Source organism: Erinaceus europaeus, chromosome X (genome assembly GCF_950295315.1).
Source record: "Erinaceus europaeus chromosome X, mEriEur2.1, whole genome shotgun sequence".
In the NCBI taxonomy this organism is placed as follows: Eukaryota; Metazoa; Chordata; class Mammalia; order Eulipotyphla; family Erinaceidae; genus Erinaceus; species Erinaceus europaeus.
In genome coordinates, this window is record NC_080185.1 from 31,171,481 (window position 1) to 31,192,888 (window position 21,408).

The 21,408-nt window shown below is 36.8% G+C and overlaps 1 non-coding gene across 1 annotated transcript; it reads right to left on the reverse strand.

The window, feature by feature from the left end:
• Nucleotides 1-19,615: 19,615 nt before the first annotated feature.
• Nucleotides 19,616-19,722, reverse strand: LOC132536013 (U6 spliceosomal RNA). The gene has a single exon (XR_009547714.1). It is a non-coding gene; the product is annotated as a U6 spliceosomal RNA (small nuclear RNA).
• Nucleotides 19,723-21,408: the final 1,686 nt, after the last annotated feature.

Sequence of the window (21,408 nt, forward strand, 5' to 3'; positions counted from 1 at the left end):
AGCTGATAACAAACATTTATAAAGAACTCAATAAGATCAAAAAAAAAGAACAGCTTAATAAAAAGTGGACAAATGATATAAATAGACAGTTCTATAAAGAAATACATGTGGCTCATAGACATATGTGGAAATGTTCTCCTTCACTTATCTTTAGAGAAATGCAAGTTAAAATCATTAAGATTCTACCACATACCTGTGAGAAACATAATATCATGAAACCATTAGTGATGGGGTATGATTATTAGATCATAAAAATACAGGGAAAGACTTATTATTGTAGGAGCATGATGTAGTAGGAAAAGCTTCATGAATGTTACAGAATTTGGACTTGACTTAGTAGAATGAGCTGAATTTGCCTTTAACTTTTGTTATTCTAAGAGAAAGGCAACTGTGTGGGTCCTTGGTGACTTTCAGAAATAGATAAGCTTACAGGATGCTTGTGGAAACAATCAGAATAACTTCAAAATTACTAGGTTGCTCTTAAGGATACCCAAATTGCTAGATATTGACTTGGTGATTTTAAGAGTCTTTGCATAGAAATTATATCCAATACTAGCAAGGCTTCACAATAATAGATAATTTAGTACACCTTGGAAGGGCCCTAGAAAGCTTAAAGCTTAAAAAGCACTGTAGTTATTATTGTATTAATCACCCTAGTGATTCTTAATCTAAATGCTGGGACTAAATGGCAGTGACTAGTGAGGCCTGGCTAACTTGGGATTGTTATCTGTGATTTCAAAAGTTCCTTTGTGGAAGGAAAAGCTGTTCTGCTCTTCTTCCTGTCATTAGATATGCTAAGTTCATTTCCTTTATATGACCCTAGGAGATGGCAAGGAATGCTTGCATGGGCACCAAATGGCTAGTTTGTTCACTGCTGTTAAATTGCACACTTTGTAAAGGCCATTTGCTTTGCTGTCCTTACCACATGGATTTGCAACCTTAGATCTAAGGGAAAAAAATCTGTTTGCCCTAGATTTGGCTGTGTCCCAGGGAGACAAAGCTTTATGCAGCCTTTCAACTAGCAACATGAAGGTTTATTAGATATAAAAAAATTCATTTGCTATTCTTTCAGAGCAGTTAGTAGAGTTTCTGTATAAAAAATATCTTTATATTTTCTCTTATGCAGGAAAATATACATAAGCATGAAGATGTTACAGATATACTGTTAATAGTCTATACTCACGTGAAATCTATTTCAATTATCTTTAGGCATTTACTATTTATTGTGTACTAGTTGTGTGTTAGGCATTAGGGAAAAGAGATAAGACAAATATGCTGGTAATATTTATATTATGGTAAATGCAATAGAGAGAGTAAAATTATAGGATACAGAGGAAGAAAGAATGAATTTTAATTATCAGAGAAAAACTTGTTTCAAGAGATGACTATTTACTGATTTTTATTCACTAGATACACAAAGGAAAAAGGCAGGAGAGGTAATTCATGTGACAAAGGTATCTCTAAATGAAGACCAAAAGAAGCAGAGAGGTTAGAAGAACTCTTTGTAGTTTGGAATTACTACAGCATGAGAATATGCCCTGAAGATGAAAGCAGGAAGTCATCCAGTCTCAAAGTAAATGATGCAATTTATTTTTCACATAATGAGGAGTTAGTGATGGGATTTAAAGAGGAGAGTTACACAAGTGAGTTTGCAGTTATTTATTCATTTTGATTGGTTGCCAGTCAAGAAGAATTTATTGAACTACTGCTATGTGCCAAACTCTCAGTCAGGATGAGTACAGTCATTCTTTTGATGAAAATGGAGAAATAAAATATGAGAAAGACATAATTTTTATGAGGGCTCTGAAGGATAAAGGCAAAATGCTGTGGAGCTGCTATAATCTAGAATGGTGAAGTGGGGACAGAAATAATGAAATATGAGTACATGTTACCTAAGCCAACCAATTATCAGAGACTATTAGTGACATTGGAGTGGTGGCATACTCAAAATCCCTAAGGAAGGGAGGCTTATATTCAGAATACCTGAGAAAGGTAAACTAAAGATCATCAGAGTGAAATGCAAAGGGCCATGATAAGAAGTATCAGAGGAGGCTGGATTGGTTTTTCAGTCTTTGTTTTGATATAATTTGATTGGCAGGTTATTCTGAATTTTACATGCATGAGCAAATCCTTACTGTCTAAATATTTATTATCTGAGACCCCCACAACTAGAAGATCTTTTTTGAGAATCAAATGTCACTGGGTCACAATATTTTTCAGTGAATTGATACTTAGGAAATATTCTTTTGGTCCATACCTCCAGAGGGGGAGGAATGTTAGGGAAAGATTATGAGAGGGCTCTGAAGTCCAATTCCATCAAAACCTGGAGAAAGAAGAGTTTAAAAAGGAAGGACATTTGGAAGTAGCAATAGATGTGTGTGACTTAGAAAGGAAGATAAAGCAGGACCTTACAAAATGGCAAATGTATATAAATATAGACAATTACAGAAAAGTAGTCAACCCATATCTGTGACCTTGGAAGAACTACTGCAGTTTCCAATGGAGGGAATAAGGACACAGAAACCCGGTGATGGAAAGGGAATTAAATTCTTGTTATCTCATAATTTTGTAAATCAATATTAAATCATTAATAAAAATAATCAAAGGAAATATTCTTATTTAACACCTCTCTTTACTGGTCCCTCTCCTTGTCAACCATATAGGTCTGTAAAATTCTTTGTAATGAAAGAGAATGCAAACAAATTACAAAGTTAAATTGAAAATTGTGCAAAAGACACAAACCATTGAAAATCTGACTTTTACTGAGGAAATGTTGCATGAGACTCTTGCGGGGGGTGGGAGGGTGCCGGGCTGAGCTTCACTGCCGGGAGACAGACGACCAGGGACTCATGGCTGAGCTGTACACAGTATCTCTTTATTCATGTGGAACACAGCACAATTTCAGCCATCTAAACTAAACTAAACTAAACTAAACTCTAATCACAATCCTGTCTTTATATATATACTAGCCAAGTATGGGGAAACAGGATGTGACATAGAGAGGGTGGTTCGAAAAGTGACTGGTGCAAATCAGGGTGACTACGAAAGAGGGAGGAGCAAAAACATATCATGAACCAATGGGGATTAAACCAATGCCCTGCAGGCAGGGTAGTGCTTAGTTAACAGTGGTTATGTAAATAGAATACAGTGTTAAGCAGGGGGGATTAAACCAATGAAACAGAAGGGGTTTTAGAAGCATACCAACAGGGGGGCAGTGGTGGTGCACTTAGTTATGTGACATATCACCATACTCAAGGATCTGGGTTTGAGTCCCCACTCCCCACCTTTGGGGGGGGGGATACTTCATAAGTGGTGAAGCAGGTTTGCAGGTGTCTATCTTTTTCTTTCCCTCTCTACCTCTGCTTCTCTTTCATTTATCTCTGTGCCAGTCTCAAGTTCCACTGATAACCCTGGTGGCAATTAAAACAACAACAAAAACAAGAAAAACAAACAAACAAAAACTCTTACCTCGGGTACAGTTTCACAGCTCTGGAAATACGTGTTAGCCCACCTCTCACAGTTAATGTGACTTCTCCAAAACTCCAGTGCAGGGATGCCTTTACCTGCTACAGACCTATATCCTCTTTCTTCTTAGTGACTCCAGATCTGAAGATGTAAGTCAAGGGTTTGTATAAGATCCACTCTGTCTTTCCTAAGTTTCTTATATGAGTGATATGTGGTATTTGTCTTTCTCCTCCTGGCTTGCTTAATACTTCCAATTCCATCCATGTTGTAGTAGAAGTCTAATTTCTATCATTTCTTAAAGCTCAACAGTATTCTAAGAAAAGACAAGATTTAATGAAGTTGATGAAATTTATGGAGATTTTCTTGACTTTCACAAAGTTGACTGATAATAGGTAATGCATTAGCAAAGTTAATTAGCAAAAGAAAAAATATTACACAGGTAGTGGCCAGATGGCTAGGATGAAAGGGAATAATTTGAATATGAAGAATCAAGAGAGGTAATTGTTAAATATTATGATAGCCCTGGATATTTTGTAAAACTTATTATATATGTTCTTGTTATAAAGTAATTAAGATGTCTTATTGAAGTATCATGCTGTTTTGGTCTTTCAAAAAAGTCACAACTAAGAAATCCACAGTGGCCTATTTATTGTTTGAAGACTAATGCATGAAAGTTTTCATGTTGAAAAGTACAGCATAAATAAGACTTAAGTAATTTTAATTTTAAGATAAATTCCAATTAAGCTTTTAGAAATATGCGAGTGTGGTACTCATTTAAAGCACCTCTCCTTCATGTTGTCCTCATTTCCTGTAATGGTTGTTTTTACTTACATGAATGGCTTCTATTGCCTAATTATCCTCCCCAGAGGTGGGACCAACTTTCATGTCCACCAACATGTATAAGTATACCTATTACTTTTCATCTTAGTAAGCTTTTGAATTATTGGCAATTGGATAGGTGAAAAAGATATCTTCATTGCTGTTTTTTCTTTTGTTTGTTTGTTTTACTTCCAGGTTTATCGCCTGGGCTCGGTGCCAGCACTATGAATCCACTGCTCCTGGTGGCCATTTCCCCCCATTTTTATTGGATAAGACAAGGAGAAATTGAGAATGGAGGGGAGATAGAGTGGGAGAGAAAGAGATATCTTCAGATCTGTTTCACCATTTGTGAAGCTTCCCCCCTGCAGATGAGGATCGTGGGGCTCGAACCCTGATCCTTGTTCAGGTACTTATGGTTAATACTATGTGCACTTAACTGGGTGTGCCACCACCTGACCCCCTTCATTGCTGTTTTTATTTGCATTTCATTAATCATAAATAAGTTGAGCATATTTTCTGGTATTTAATGGCTATATGTATTTCTATTTCTGATAAATGTATTTTCTCTGTTTTTTTTTCCCCTGGGGTGATTGTTCATCCTTTAGTCACTGATTTGTACAAGTCTATAACAAATGCAGAAACATACTCATCTGTCACGTTCTGCACACATTGTTTTCCAGTATGTTCTTTATTGTTTTTTTTTTAACATTTTAAATTAAAGGGTCACATTTCTTTTTAGTTAGTGATATTTTTGTGTTTCCTCTTTGAATCCTGAAGTAATATTTCACTTTTAAAGTGCTTCTAACTTCAAGTTTATAAATTCGTCCTCTTAAGTTTTCAGCTAGTAATTTGATGGTTTTGATTTTACTGTTGAAATGTTTGATCCATTGAGGATTTCTTTTATTATAATAAATGAAGGGGAAATCCAGCCTATTTTCTGAAACAGTTTCATGCCCCAACATCATTAATCGGATTTTCAATATTTCCTTTGCTGATATGCTATGCTAAATCTGTCATAATCTGAATTTCTATATGTATATCAGTCTACTTGTAGACTATTGTACTCTGTTTATCAAACTATTTTCTCTATCACTGTACTAATCTTTGTAGCGACACAATGCTTTTAATTCTGTCCTTTTGTGTTCCTCTTTGCTGGCTACTCTTGCTTATATTTTATCTACCTCATCTGTCACAGATGACAAAAATGTGTTAAAATATATTCTTACTACTGTGTTTTCAGAGATTTCTCCTTGCAGTTTATATAGTTTATGTTCTATGTATTCTGATTATTTTATTTGTAATATGAATATTTATGGCAGTTATACCCTCATTGTGGATGGTGTCCTTTATCAAAATACTTTCTCCCTTGAATTCAATCTTTGCTGATATTACTACCATGACCTCTGCTTTCTTCTTTCATCATTTTCATGGTATGTGATATGTTTCATAGTTCAGTAATGCTGTTTGGGTTTTCAATTTGTTTCCTAGCTCTGTAGTTTCCTTTTTAATCTCATTCTTCTCATGCCATTGTTTTATCATTTGTCTTTGATGTCTTGTTTCAATGACTCTATGTACTCTTGAAATTTTTCTTTTTTCTGGTGGGGAATGCTTTTTCAAGAATGGATTCATTATCACATTTCTTTCTCTTTCTTATTGTCCCTTGTTTTCTCCTCTTAATCTCTTGTAATATTTTTCAAAATTATCATTTTATGTCTTTTAATTGTAAGTTAAGTTTAAATTACAGGCTGTTCTGAGAAAGTCTATCAATATATATGTAAAATGATGATTTTTTTCTTCACATCTTTCTTACTTTTTATCTCATTATGAGCTTCAGTTTGAGGGGTTAGACATGGGGTGTTCTGTTAGCTTCTTCTTAAGGGCAGGCATAATTAGTGTATGCCTACTTTCTTGTCTATGATTTTCCTCAAGTATCAGAAACATACTTGATTCCAGTAATTCAATGACTATTCATTCTTATTAGGCATTTGGGGGAAATAATTTAAAAGTATTAATGCTGAAGTCTTGTGTCTCTTTGACTTGGTCTCAGTTATTGGTAGTTTTTTTTTTTTTTAACAGAAGTTAGGTGGCAGTTTCAATACACAGTTAGGAATGAAACCTGCAGATACAATTGATAGCACTGTTTATTCCATTTATTTCAGCTTTAGATTACTTTTCTATACTTTACCTGATAGTAATGTTCAGCTCTTATTTATGGTGGCACTGGGAATTAAGTTTGGGAATTTTGGTGCCTCAGGGTTGAAAGTCTTTTTGCATAACTATTATGTTATCTCGCCAATTTTAGATTATTTTGTAATTAAAGATGAACATCAGACTTTTCCCTTTCAACAAATAAAATTAGTGTAAGAAGTAAATGTTTCCAACTCCATGCTCCCCTCTTATTACACAGTAGAAGTTTTAGCCACCCAGATTATTTCCACTATACTACCTAATAGGGGACGGGTTTGATGAGAGCTAGATCAGTTCTGAGAACATTATATTACACATTTCCCTTTGTTTACTTGCTACTTATTTAAAGACAGTGGAAGATGACCTATGAAGGGGGTTAGAGCATTTTTCAGGAAACTGAGAAATTTTACACATGTACCAAAAACTACATTTAATATTGACTATAAACCGTTAACTCCCCAATTAAAAAAATAAAAATAGAGAATAGACAAGAAAAAATAATTATGTTTATTATTATTTTTCATTAAATTATGTATAAACAAGTTTTGATACTCTATCTTAACCTTATTCATTTCTCTAGCTTCATTTATTTTTTTAATATTTTATTTATTTTCATTTTTGCTGCCCTCGTTTTTAATGTTGTTGTGGTTATTATTGTTGTTGTTACTGATGTAGCTGTTTCCAGATAGGACAGAGAGAAATAGAGAGAGGAGGAGCAGAGAAAGATAGACATCTGCAGACCTGCTTCACTGCTTGTGAAGCAACCCCCCTGCAGCTAGGGAACCGGGGGCTCAAACTGGGATCCTTGCATTCTGCGCCATGTGCACTTAATCTGCTGTGCTACTGCCTGGCCCCCAGCTTCATTTAATCTTATGATACTATAGTCTTGTTTCTGAATTTATTATTGTTTTTTATTTATTAGTTAGAGACTGTCAGAAATTAAAAGGAAGGGAGAGATGGAGAGGGAGAGAGACAGAGAGAGACATCTGCAACAATTATTCACCACTTTCAAAGCTTTCCTTCTGAGGGAACTTGAATCTGGGAGTTTGCACATTTTAACATGTGCACTCAACCAGGTGTGCCACCCCTCCTACCTGTAGTTCTTAGTTCTGTACCTTTACCCACTATCATAGTTTTGGTTAGTCAAGAACTTGTATTTGTATATTCTGTGATTTGGTATAAGATATTAACTTCAGATCTAATGTACTTGGCTTATAAATGTTTGCCATTAGAAATTAAAATATAGAGGCAGTTTCATTTGGTATTATGTTACTAAATGTGGGAATACCCTGTTGGCATATTTTCTGAGTGATAACAGTACCAGGACTTAAGGCACATCTATTTCCAGTCAACTTACTAGTAGTATAGAGTAAATCTCAAATGTTTGATTTTGGAAAATTTGATAACTCCACTAACATTGTAGACTAGTTCAGATTTCTCCAAAAGGGGGTTAGGAAAGAGTTTGCAGACATAATTTCTATTTTTATGTTATTGGGCAGTTAAATTGGTTTGGTCACTTTGATGTCTATGTTGATATTTCTTGGCATTAAATGACCAAAAGAGAGTTACATCAGTTGTTTACTCCTTCAATATTATTCCTTCAATAAATATTAATTGGCTGCTTATATGCTTGACACCATACTTGAAACTAGGAATGTAATGATTTTATAAAGGCAACACAAAAATCTACTTCTCTGGAGCTTATCAATTTACAGAGATCCTGCATTTAATCAAACAGGGAAACATGCTAGATGACAAAGGGAACTAAAATGATAAAGTAGAGTAGAATTAGGAACTACCATGGAAAAAATGGTCAAAAGTCTTTCTTAGCTGGTAATATAGATAACATCAGAGAGCTTGTTGGAGTGACTGTAGTGTATAAGTGAAGGTGGGAAATGATTCTCATGGTATGTCTCCTGAACAAAGGAGTAGGCAGTTACATGAATTTGTGAGATGCTACATAATATGTTTCCTCCTGGAGATTCTCAGTACAGATGAGTATGTAGAGGGCTGGAAAAATAGTTCACTTGGATAGCAGGCTGCATTGTTATGTACATGACCCAGTTTGAGCACAGATCTCACCACACTGAAGGAGGCTTTGGTTTTAAGAGTTTCTTTGATTCTCTCTTCCTCTTTGCCTCTCTCTGTCTCTCTCTCTCTCTCTACTCTCTCTCTCTCTCTCTCTCTCTCTCACACACACACACACATATATATATATATGTATATATACACATATGTATATATAGACTTTATAAGTTCAGTGTCTGTCCAATTTATTTGAAGATTTATATGTGCAATGTTTCTCCAAGAGAAGGTGTAAGTTTGAAAAACTTGACAAGGTCACCTCATTAGTTCCTAATTGTAGTCTTACTTTAATTGAAATCTAATTACTTAGAGCTGATAATTAAAGGGTTATCTGTACCAAATATTAACACTCCCAATATTCTGACTCCAATCTACACTGATGAAAGAAGCAAATGTGCCAGTCTGAACTAACTTTTGTATACAGAAGAGAAACAGACATATAGGCAGAGGGAGAGAAGGTAAAGCACTACTGTACATTAGCTTCCTCCAATGTGATGGGTTTGGACTGAAATCTGGATCTTTGACATGACAAAACACAACTCTCTCAAGTAAGCTAAGTTGTTGATAAGGATTATCTAGATTAAAATAAAAGAGCAGCTATATTTTCATGGAATTCCTGGGCTATATTACAACTAATCTAATCTCTTATCTTCTATAGAAATAAAACTATATCCTATGGTTTTGTCAATACTTCCATTTTATAAAAATAATAAAGAAATAACACTATGCAATAGATTCTGATTATGTTCTAGATAAGCAGGTTCAGCAGCAGGATTGTAGTTACTCAAATTGTAGTTCAGTTGTATCATCTGTCTAGAATTATTTAGGAACACAAAAGGAATCACAATTAAGATATTTTCCCTCGGGGAGTCGGGCTGTAGTGCAGCAGGTTAAGCGCAGGTGGCGCAAAGCACAAGGACCGGCATAAGGATCCCGGTTTGAACCCCGGCTCCCCACCTGCAGGGGAGTCGCTTCACAGGCGGTGAAGCAGGTCTGCAGGTGTCTATCTTTATCTCCTCCTCTCTATCTTCCCCTCCTCTCTCCATTTCTCTCTGTCCTATCCAACAACAACAACAATAATAACTACAACAATAAAAAAATGGCAACAAAAGGGAATAAATAAATAAAATAAATATTAAAAAAAAGATATTTTCCCTCATTTAAGGTTGAATTTAGGTGTATGTGTCACTTGGAAAGGAAGATATGAGGGACCACCCAAAAAAGTCTAAGTATATACACATATGGACAGATGGTTATATAAGTAACTAGTCGACCCATATCTGCAACCTTGGGAGACCTGCTATTGCTTACAATGGAGGGACTGGGGATCCAGGACTCTGGTGGTGGGAACAGTGCAGAGTTGTACCTGGCTTCTTATAAATTAATTTTAAGTCACCAATAAAAATAAATAAATACAATAACATTACCAAAGCATGACATCTATCATATCACATGACAAGTTAAGAATAACAGTGAAATATCTCAAATTCATAATATCAATGAATGTCAATTATCTGAATTCACCCATTAAAAGGCACAGCGTAGGAAGATGGATCAGAAAATGCAACCCAACCATATGATTCCTGTAGGAATCCCACCTAATTCAACAGGACAAACACAAACTCAAAGTGAAAGAATAGAAAACTAGGGGGTAGCTGAAAAGAGAGTTAACATACAAAGCCAAACAAATTGTTGAACAATCATGGCCCTAAAGGCTGGAATAGTGCAGATGAAGTGTTGCGGGATACTCACTGCAGACTATTGTGTACTTCTGCTTTCAGGTATATATTTTGCCCTAGTTTATGGATACATGTGAACATATGCTCTATCTCATGGAACCTGGTCTATATCTAGGTTTTGGGACCTTGTTAGGAAGTGAACAACCTGGGATAGAATTAGAGAATACTATGACAAGAAAGGTCTTACCCGAGTAATGAAGCTGAAGGGTTGTCATTTCACACCTGAAGTCTCTGGACACAGTCTGAGCTTCAGCATGTTGAGGTGGCATTCGTTGCGTTGATTAGGTTGCAATCTGCAGGTGCAATATTATTTGATATGAATTCAGAGAAGCATGCGGGAAAGTGGGCACTAACCTAAGGTTCCAGACTGGGGAAAATATAGGCTCTGTAGAGGAAATGTGAGGTTCCTGCTATCTTAGGGTTCAAGAAGACAATGGACAGTTATTGTTATCATCACATTATTTGGTAATTGGGTTAACTTTGAAAAGTCCCTTTGTTAGGATTTGCTGTATAATACCCAGCATCTTGTATATAGCTGTGCCACTGGTTGCTTCTGATCTACCCGGTCTAGGATTTTGAGAGAGTCCACATGTCAAAGACTCAGCCTATATATTAAAGAGACTCAGTCTGTGTTTTAAAAAGTTAAGAGACATACAATCAATTTTCCCCCTCTCATGTTAATTAAATACTGAGCTCCGCTTCCCCAGAGACCCACCCTACTAGGGAAAGAGAGAGGCAGACTGGGAGTACGGACAGACCAGTAAACGCCCATGTTCAGCAGGGAAGCAATTACAGAAGCCAGACCTTCCACCTTCTGCAACCCACAATGACCCTGGGTCCATGCTCCCAGAGGGATAGAGAATGGGAAAGCTATCAGGGGAGGGGGTGGGATATGAAGATTGGGTGGCAGAATTGTATGGAGTTGTACCCCTCCTATCCTACGGTCTTGTTAATGTCTCCTTTCTTAAATAAAAAAGAAAAAAAGAAAAAAAAACTAGGGGGTAGGCCGGTAGCACAGCAGGTTAAGCACACATGACGCAAAGCACAGGGACCAGCGTAAGGATCCCAGTTCAAGCCCTCGGCTCCCCACCTGCAGGGGGCTTGTTTCACAAACTGTGAAGCAAGTCTGCAGCAGGTGTTTGTCTTTCTCTCCCCCTCTCTGTTTCCTCATCTCTCTCGATTTCTCTATGTTCTATCCAAAAAAAAAAAAAAAGAATAAGAAACTATCATATAAACCAAGGACCAAAAAAAAGATCAGGAGCAGCTATTCTCATATTTTACACAATAAACTTTAATAAGTAAAGTAATAAAAGATAGGGATGAGCATTACATAATGCGCAGAGGCTCAGTCAACAAAGAGGACATAACAGTTATTAACATTTATGTAAACAATGAGGAGCCATCAAAATACATCAAACATATTCTGTAAGAGCTACAGAAATATATCAATAGCAACATAATAATAGTAGGACACTTTAACACAGAATTCTTTCAAATAGAGTTAATCTATGCAAGAAGTTAATAAAGAAACAAGATAGTTAAGTGAAGAGAGATATAGACTAGACCTACTAAATTTCAAAAACCTTCACCCAAAGAAACTGGAATATACATTCTTTTTTGAGTCCATATGGGGCATTCTCAAGGGTAGAACATATGTTAGGCCACAAAGATAGTGTCAGAAATTTAAGAGCATTGAAATAATTACAAGAGCCTTCTCAACACAGTGGAAATAAACTAACACTTAATAACAAAGAGAAAATTAGTGAAAGTGCAGAGTATGGAAGCTTAACAGTACATTACTTAACAACTAATGAGTCAAAGATGAAATTAAGGGAGAACTCAAACATTCCTAGAATAAATTAAATGAAGATATGACCTATCAAAATATTAGGGACACAGTATTAATAGGGAAATTCAGAATCAAACAGAAACATTAGGAAGAGAGAAAAAGCTCAAATAAACATCCTGACTACATACCGTAGGGACATAGAAGAAGAAAAACAATGTAACTTCTTCTAAGAAGGAGTGAAATAATTGAAATTAGGGAAAAATAAATAACATAGAAAATAAAAGAACCATATAAAAGATGAATGAAGCTAAATGGTGTCTCTTCAAAAGTATAAACAAAATAGACAATCTCTTGGATGGAATCACTATACAAAGGGCTAAAAACTTAAATAAATAGGATATAAATGAATGAGGAGAATTCACATCAGATAGCAGAGAAAGCCAAAGTATGATGGGAGACTTCTATAAACAACTATTTGCCACTATACTAGAGAACTAGAAGAGATGCAAGAGTTCCTAGAAACAAATAACCTTCCAAGGTTGAACCGAGAAGAATGAGAAAACATTAACAAGAAAATCACAACCAAATAAACTGAAACAGTTATCAAGAACTATCCCAACAATAAATGTCCATGCCCATGTTTACAAGTGAATTCTGCAAAATCCTCAAGGAAAAGTCAGTATCTATATTTTTCTATTTTTATTTTTAAAGAATTTAGTTAGTGATTTAATATTGATCTATAAAATTGTAACATAATAGCGGTATAACTCCAAATAGTTCCCACCAACAGAGTTCTGTGTCCCTATCTCCTCCACCTGTCAATGCCCATGTTCAGCGGGGAAGCAATTACAGAAGCCAGACCTTCAATGTTCTGCATCCCACAGTGATCTAGGGTCCATATTCACAGAGGGTTAAAGAATAGGAAAGCTATAAATGGAGGGGATGGTATTAGGAGGTCTGGTGGTGGGAACTGTGTGAAGCTGTACCCCTCTTATCCTATGGTTTTGTCAATGTTTCCTTTTTATAAATATATATATATACATATATATATAATAAAAAAGAAGATACAAAACTACAGTAGTTCTCAAAAGGTCATTCATATATGTTGATTCTCTAATTATATAAGGTCATTCATATATGTTGATTTTCTAATTATATATATGTGTGTGTGTCTGCATATGTATATGTACACATTTTGATGGTCCTGCCTTCACTTCTTTTCTTTTTTTCTTTTTAATTTTAATTTTTATTAAACAACTGACAAAAACCATAGGATAAGATGGGTACAACTTCACACAATTCCCACCACCAGAACTCCATAGTCCATCTACTCCCCTGATAGCTTTCCTTTCTTTAAACCTCTGGGAATATGGATCCAGGGCCATTCTGGGGTGCAGAAAGTGGGAGGTCTGGCTTCTGTAATTGCTTTCCCTCTGAACATGGACGTTGACAGGTCGATCCATACTCCAAGCCTATCTCTCTCTTTCCCTAGTGGGGCAGGGTTCTGGGGAAACAGGGATCCAGGACACAATGGTGGGGTCGTGTCCCCAGGGAAGTCCGGTTGGCATTATGTTAGCATCTGGAACCTAGTGGCCAGTCTCCAGTTTCCTTGTTTGCAAAGTTAAAAATAGAGCTCAGAAGATGGAAGAAGAAGATGAGATCCAGAAATCAATTCCTTTTACTATAACAACAAGAACAATAAAGTATCTAGGAATAAACCTAATGAAAGAAGTGAAAGACTCGTATGCTGAAAATTATGAGTCACTACTCAAGAAAATAGAAAAAGACACAAAGAAATGGAAAGATATTCCATGTTCATGGGTTGGAAGAATTAACATAATTAAAATGAATATACTACCTATAGCCATATACAAATTTAATGCTATCCTCATCAAAATCCCAACCACATTTTTAGGAGAATAGAACAAACCTACAAAAGTTTATCTGGAACCATAAGAGACCTAGAACTGCCAAAACAATCTTGAGAAGAAAGAACAGAAGTGGAGGCATCACACTCCCAGATCTCAAATTATATTATAGGGCCATTGTCATCAAAACTGCTTGGTACTGGAACATGAACAGACATGGTGACTGGTGGAATAGAATTGAGAGCCCAGAAGTAAGCCCTAACACCTATGGACATCTGATCTTTGACAAAGGTGCCCAGACTACTAGAGGGGGAAAGATGAGTCTCTTCAACAAATGGTGTTGGAAAAAATGGGTTGAAACATTCAGAAGAATAAAACTGAACCACTGTGTTTTACCAAACACAAAAGTAAATTCAAAGTAGATCAAAGACCTGGATGTTAGACCAGAAACTGTCAGATACTTAGAGGAAAAAAATGGCAGAACTCTTTTCCACATAAATTTTAAAGATATCTTCAATGAAATGAATCCAATTACAAATAAGACTAAGGCAAGTATAAACCTATGGACTACATCAAATTAAAAAGCTTCTGCACAACAAAAGAAACCCAGTCAAAGAGACCCCTCATAGAATGGGAGAAGATCTTTAAATTCCATCTATCAGACAAGAGTTTAATAACAAAATATATAAATAGCTTGCCAAACTCAACAACAAGAAAATAAATGACCCCATCTAAAAATGGGAAGAGGACATGAACAGAATATTCACCATAGAAGAGATCCAAAAGGCTGGGAAACACATGCAGAAATGCTCCAAGTCGGATTCCAGATGATGGCGGACTGAGAAGCTGCTAGTGGCTTGAGCTCCGACAACATCTACTGGAAACAGTAGGATTTTTTGCCTTTAGCAGGACAATCAATAAGGGGTCCTAGTGGTGACACTAAGTAGGAGACTATAACTCAATTTGGGTTAGAAAATAGAGCAAAAAGAACGGAAAAAAAATTTAAATTATTATTCCCGAAGTGCATCCCTGACCCCCTCCCCCCCCATAACCAGTTCCTGGGGTCCAGAGATCTGCTCCTAGCAGGCTCTCCTGCTGAGCTTCTTTCTTTACCAAGATTCCTGTCCCACCAGAGGGGGTGTCATTCCAACTCCAACTCTGTTCCTTTATGAAACCCTTGGCCTTTCTTCTTTCTAAGTGGCCAATTCCAGCTACAAATATTCCACCAAGCAGAGCCTTACTCAGACAGGGAAAGACTGCCAGAGGTTTTTTTTTTTTTTTTTTTTTTTGCTTTATTTTCTCAACAGTCAGCTGCCTCTGCTCAGGGGGCCTGAGGCAATCTGGAGCTATCCAGGCTGAAGACAGGACAGGTTTTTTCACTCTGTTCTATTCTATTATCAATACTAGATAAACACATATCCCTTTGCCCCTCTCCTTCAGGTTGACAAGAATTAACTCTTAGTGTATTTTTCATTGCTAGGGTACTGGGTGTCTTACCCACTGATAAAGTAACTTGTTTTACTCTTTCTACCCCACCCACCCACTCTCCCCCTCCCCCTACCTAGCTAATTAAATAATAATAATAAGTAAATGAATAAAAACTCTTTCCTTTCAGTGCTCTTTTATTATTGTTCTTTTTCTTATCTTTTTCCCTTTCTCTCTCTCTTTTTTCCTTCTTTTTCTCATTCTTGTCATCCTTTCTTCCTTCCTCCTTCGGCTTTCTGAATTCACTGATACACATTTGGGAATTATTTTGGGGAAGAAATCTGACTCAGAGTGGACTCTCTCTGTGTGCATCTCTGCTCTACTTCCTTTCTCCTCTAGCTACCCCTAGAATATACAGTGGATAGTAGATTTGCATAACTGTCTATTCTTGCTATTCTTGTCTATTCCTGAGGGTTTTTTTTTCCATTTTTTTGTTTGTTTGTTTTACTTTCTTAACAATCAGCTGCCTCTGCTCAAGAAGCTTGAGGCAATCTGGAACAGGTCTTTTACCCTGTTCAATTTTATTATTAATATTATATAAAAGTGTATCACTTTCCCCCCTCCTTTAGGTTGACCAGAATTAACTCTTAGGGTATCTTCCATTGCTAGGGTACTGGGAGCCTTATCCATTGCGAGAGGAACTTGTTTCACTACTCCTACCTTCTCTACCCACTCTCCCTTTCTCCCTCCTCCCTGGTAATTAAAAATATAAAATAAAATAAAAAATAAATTAATCAATTAAAAAACTTTCCTTTCACTTGCTGTTTTATTATAGCTCTTTTTCTTATCTTTTTTCTTTTCTATCTCTTGTTTCTCTTTCTTTTTATCTTGTCTTCTATCCTTCTTCTTTGGCTTTCTGAATTCACTGATTTTCATTTGTGAATTATTTTGGGGAATAAATCTGACTCAGAGTGGACTCTCTGTGTGTATCTCTGGTCTACTTCCCTTTCTCCTCTTGCTACCCCTAGAATATACAGTGGATAGTAGATCTGCATAATTGCCTATTCTTGCTACCTTTTTTTCTTTCTCTTTCTTCTTCACTTGGACTTGGTTGCTATTTTTTCATGAACCGGAGACATTGTTTGGCTAACTGGTAGTGATGAAACTGCTTCAATCCTTGTTTCAGTTGTTATTGTAATTTCTGAGGTTGGTGATTGCATTTGTCATAAAGGTATTTAGTACATTGTTGCTTGTACTCAAAACACAACAACTGAGGAACAACAGAACATAAAAATAAGAAACACATAAATTAAAAAAAATGGGTAGATCAAGAGCAAATAAAACTGCTACTACAATGAATGAAGACAAGAGTCCAGAAGAAACTACAAATCAGACAGAAGTAACCATAGATAAGAAAAGTATGCAAGCAATAATAAACTTATTAATCACAGAAATGAAAACAACATTGGAAGAAAGGCAGTATTAGGGAAACAACAGTTGAGACCCCCAAGGAAAATACTGATTATCTTGAGGCAATTAAGAACTGAAAGCTGAAATAGCTGAACTGAGGAAAGAAGCTGAGGCAAGGGAAAGCAAGCTAACAGAAGCAGAAAACAGAATTAGTCAGACAGAGGATGAGTTAGAGAAAACTAAGAAAGAGGTGAAAGAGCTCAAAAAGAGATTGAGAGACACTGAAAACAATAACAGAGACATATGGGATGATCTCAAAAGAAGTAACATTCATATAATTGGCCTGAAGAGCAAGAAAGAGAGGAAGGGGAAGGAAACATTCTAGAGGAAATAATAGAAGAAAACTTCTAGGAGATATCACAACCGACACCACAGAAATCCAGAAATTCATGCGAAACTTCTATGAAAAACTATATGCCACCAAGCTAGAGAATCTGGAAGAAATGGAACAATTCCTAGAAACATATGCCCTTCCAAAACTGAACCAAGAAGAACTACAAAACCTAAATTCCCCAATCACAAAGAAATTGAAACTGTTATTAAGAATCTCCCCAACAACAAAAATCCTGGACCAGATGGCTTCACAAATGAATTCTCCAAAACTTTCAGGAAACAGTTAGTACCCATACTTCTTAAGCTTTTCCATAAGACTGAAGAAACAGGAATACTCCCTTCCACCTTCTATGAAGCCAACATCACCCTGATACCAAAAGCTGATAGGGACAGAACAAAAAAGGAAAACTACAGACCAATATCTCTGATGAACATAGATGCCAAAATATTAAACAAGATATAGGCAAAATGGATATAGCAGCACATCAGAAAGATTGTTCATCACGACCAAGTGGGATTCATCCCAGGAATGCAAGGCTGGTTCAACATCCATAAGTCAATCAATGTCATTCACCACATCAATAAAAGCAAAGCCAAAACATGATTATCTCAATAGATGCAGAGAAAGCCTTTGACAAAATTCAACACCCATTCATGCTCAAAACTCTACAAAAAATGGGAATAGATGGGAAATTCCTCAAGGAAGTGGAATCCATATACAGCAAACCTACAGCTAACATCATACTCAGTGGACAGAAGCTGAAAGCATTCCCCCTCAGATCGGGGACTTTATAGGGCTGTCCACTGTCACCATTACTCTTCAACATAGTATTGGAAGTTCTTGCCATAGCAATCAGGCAAGAGAAAGAAATCAAAGGAATACAGATTGGAAGGGAAGAAGTCAAGCTCTTACTATTTGCAAATATGATAATATACATAGAAAAACCTAAAGAATCCAGCAGAAAACTACTGAAAGTTATTAGGCAACATAGCAAGGTGTCCAGCTACAAAATCAATGTACGAAAATCAATGGCATTTCTTTATGCAAACACAAAATCTGAAGAAGAAGACATCCAGAAATCACTCCCATTTACTGTTTCAGCAAAATCAATAAAATACCTAGAAATAAAGTTGACCAAAGAAGTGAAAGACTTGTATACTGAAAACTATGAGTTGCTACTCAATGAAATAGAAACTGATACCAAGAAATGGAAAGACACCCCATGCTCATGGATTGGAAGAATAAATATCATAGTCACTTAGGTTCAGTGACTGCATGGCAAGTCCATCACTCCCAGCAGCTTTTATTTTCCTTTTTTATTTTAAAGGACAGAGAAACTGAGGGTGGGAGAAGGAGATAGAGAAGTAAAGATAATGAGAAATGCCTGAAGCACTGCTTCACTGCTCATGAAACTTGTCCCACTGAAGTTGAACCCAGATCCCTTCAAGTGGTAACCTGTGTGCTTAACTAGGTGCACCACCACTCATCCCTCCCCTGGCTATTTCCCACTGATTCACTTGCCATGTGGGTAATAACTTTTGTTTCTTTTTCTCTGGATTGACTGTGGGCCAGAGTACTTTTGGAGTTGGTTTTGGTGACAGACTTGAGGCTAGGGAGAGCAGGGATGGACACTCTTGAGTCAGGTAATTAGCAGTGCTCAAAGACTACTGGTAATGAAGGCTGCAATGGCGGGATTCTGGCCAAGTGATGTGCGACTTTGTGGAGAATGAGCCTTTGCTGCAGCCATTTTTTCTCTTTTCTCTCCTCTCCTCTCCTCTTCTCTCCTCTCCTCTCCTCTCCTCTCCCCTCCCCTCTCCTCCCCTCTCCTCTCTTTTCTTCTCTCCTCTCCTCTCCTTTCCCTTCCATTACTCTTCCTTCTCTTCTCCTCCTCCTCCTCCTCCTCCTCCTTCTTCTTCTTCTCTCTCTCTCTCTCCCCCTCTCTCTCTCTCAAAGACTTTATTCATTTGTGCTCTAGTTTTTGTGGTGGCAGCAATCAGAAAAAGATGCTGTTCCTTTGTCATGTTTCATGGGTAGAGCAATAAGTTAATTCTACCTCTGTCCTTCCAGAAGCTATCAGTTGAGCAAAGGAGAAACTAGGCCTTCTTCTTCTTCTTCTTCTTCTTCTTCTTCTTCTTCTTCTTCTTCTTCTTCTTCTTCTTCTTCTTCTTCTTCTTCTTCTTCATCTTCTTCTTCTTCTTTTTCTTCTTCTTCTTCTTCTTCTTCTTCTTCTTCTTCTTCTTCTTCTTCTTCATCTTCTTCATCTTCTTCTTCTTCTTCTTCTTCTTCTTCTTCTTCTTCTTCTTCTTGTTATTATTATTCCCACTCTCCTCCTTCTCCTCCTTCTTCTTCTTTTTCTTCATCTTTTTGTCCCTAGTCTTCTATTGGTGAACCTGAGCCAGTGCCATGTCCAGTGGGTCACAAAGAAAGGGAAGCCAAAAATATGAAATGTTTCACAAATTTGTATGTCATCTTTGCACGGGGGCTGTGCAAATCTTTTCTGTATTGTTCCAATTTTAGCATATGTGCGGCCGAAGCAAGCACAAAACTAGATCTTCTATATAAGATTTTCCATGTAAAATTTCTCTTTCCATTACACACTCACTGGTCATTCCTTGCACTTTGAAGTGCTCTCTTAAGGCACTCCAAACTGACTGATTAATGGAAAGAAAATATAGATTTGAAATATGATCTTTCTTTTTTTTCCTTTGGGATGGAAATCAGTGTTACATTCTGAATTTGAGTGTATGGTGGTGACCCTATTATTTTTTATAATTAGTACACGTGTGTGCATGTTTTTATATGTGAGACTTACCGCAAAGCATGCTTAATTTTATTATTTTACCTTCTATAATTTATTTATTGAGTCCCTGGCACCAACATAAACAAGAGCTGAGAAGTTGTTTTTTTTTTCCTTTACTTCTTTAAAAGGGAATTTGTAAGGTCCCAGCCTCTGTTATAAGTATATTCACATATACTTTTTCACTGTTTAGCTACCTGTGAATCTATTATGCTCCATTTTATTAGTTATATTAAGTTCTGATGGAATGTTCTTCCATGCTTCTAGATACTAAAGCAAGTTTCCATCTTCAGAACTCTGAATCTACAGGGGTCTCTCTGTCTCTTCCCTCTCTATCTCCTCCTCTACTCTCACTTTCTCCCTATTTCTATCCAATAATAAATAAGTAAATATTAAAAAAACCCCTAAATTTTGTGGTTAGTAGTTCATAGTATGTAAACTGAAATTCAACTGGGGGCCCAAGATGCAGATAGCTACAGAGGAAAACTCAGGAAATTATTGATTTGCAAGAAGAATAGAAGTGTTTTCCTAACCATGCAGGACTGCATAATCAGATATATGCCTGCCAATTGTGAGAGTCAGATCATGGAGTTTACCTATGATTACATTACCTGAATCCTAGGACATCAAACACTTATTAAAAGGAATAGTTGGGAAAACGAGGGTGGTAGTGTACTATCATTTGAATTGCTTTTCGTGAGTTGTCTCCAAATAATCAGATTTAGGAAGGAGAGGACCAGCAGGAAGTTATAGGTATTTTGATAAAGAAGAAAATAGGCATTTCTGTCTTATTCTTTCTTTGCTGAAGTGGTGGTGTGCCAGGAGCCATTTATCTGCTTGATAGATGATAAGCTTTGAGACAATAGAAGCCCTCAAGACAAGTGTTAATTCCCCCCTGGTTATAAGATGCAGGAAGGTTGGTTTTGCACCCACCCCGCAGGAGGAATCGGGTCAATACTTCCGTCCTCTGGTTATGTCCCCAAACCTACTGTTAGGGTCTCTGCTCCTCACCCCCAATTACCTGCCTCAATTTTAAATTATAACAAAGGGAGGATATGCCAGGAGCCATTTCTCTGCTTGATAGATGATAAGCTTTTAGACAATGGAACCCCTCAAGACAAGTGTTAATTCCCCCCTGGGCAGGCCATTTCCCCTCAGGTAAACCATTTATCAATAATCAAGTGAGTCAACACAAGTGAGTCAACACACAGTTTGTTTTCCGCCATTTGTTGCAAGGAACATTCAGCTTTGAAGCTTGCTCCCCCTCCCCCTCCTCCAGCATTCCCTCTCCTTCCCCCAAAGCCTTATAATGCCTGTGAACAGAATAAAATTTTGCAGCTTGATCAGAAACCTGTCTTGCTGTCATTCTTCGTGTCTCGTGTCCCTTTCATTCCAGGGCTTTTTGGGTTCCTAGCCCCTGGTCACCGCCC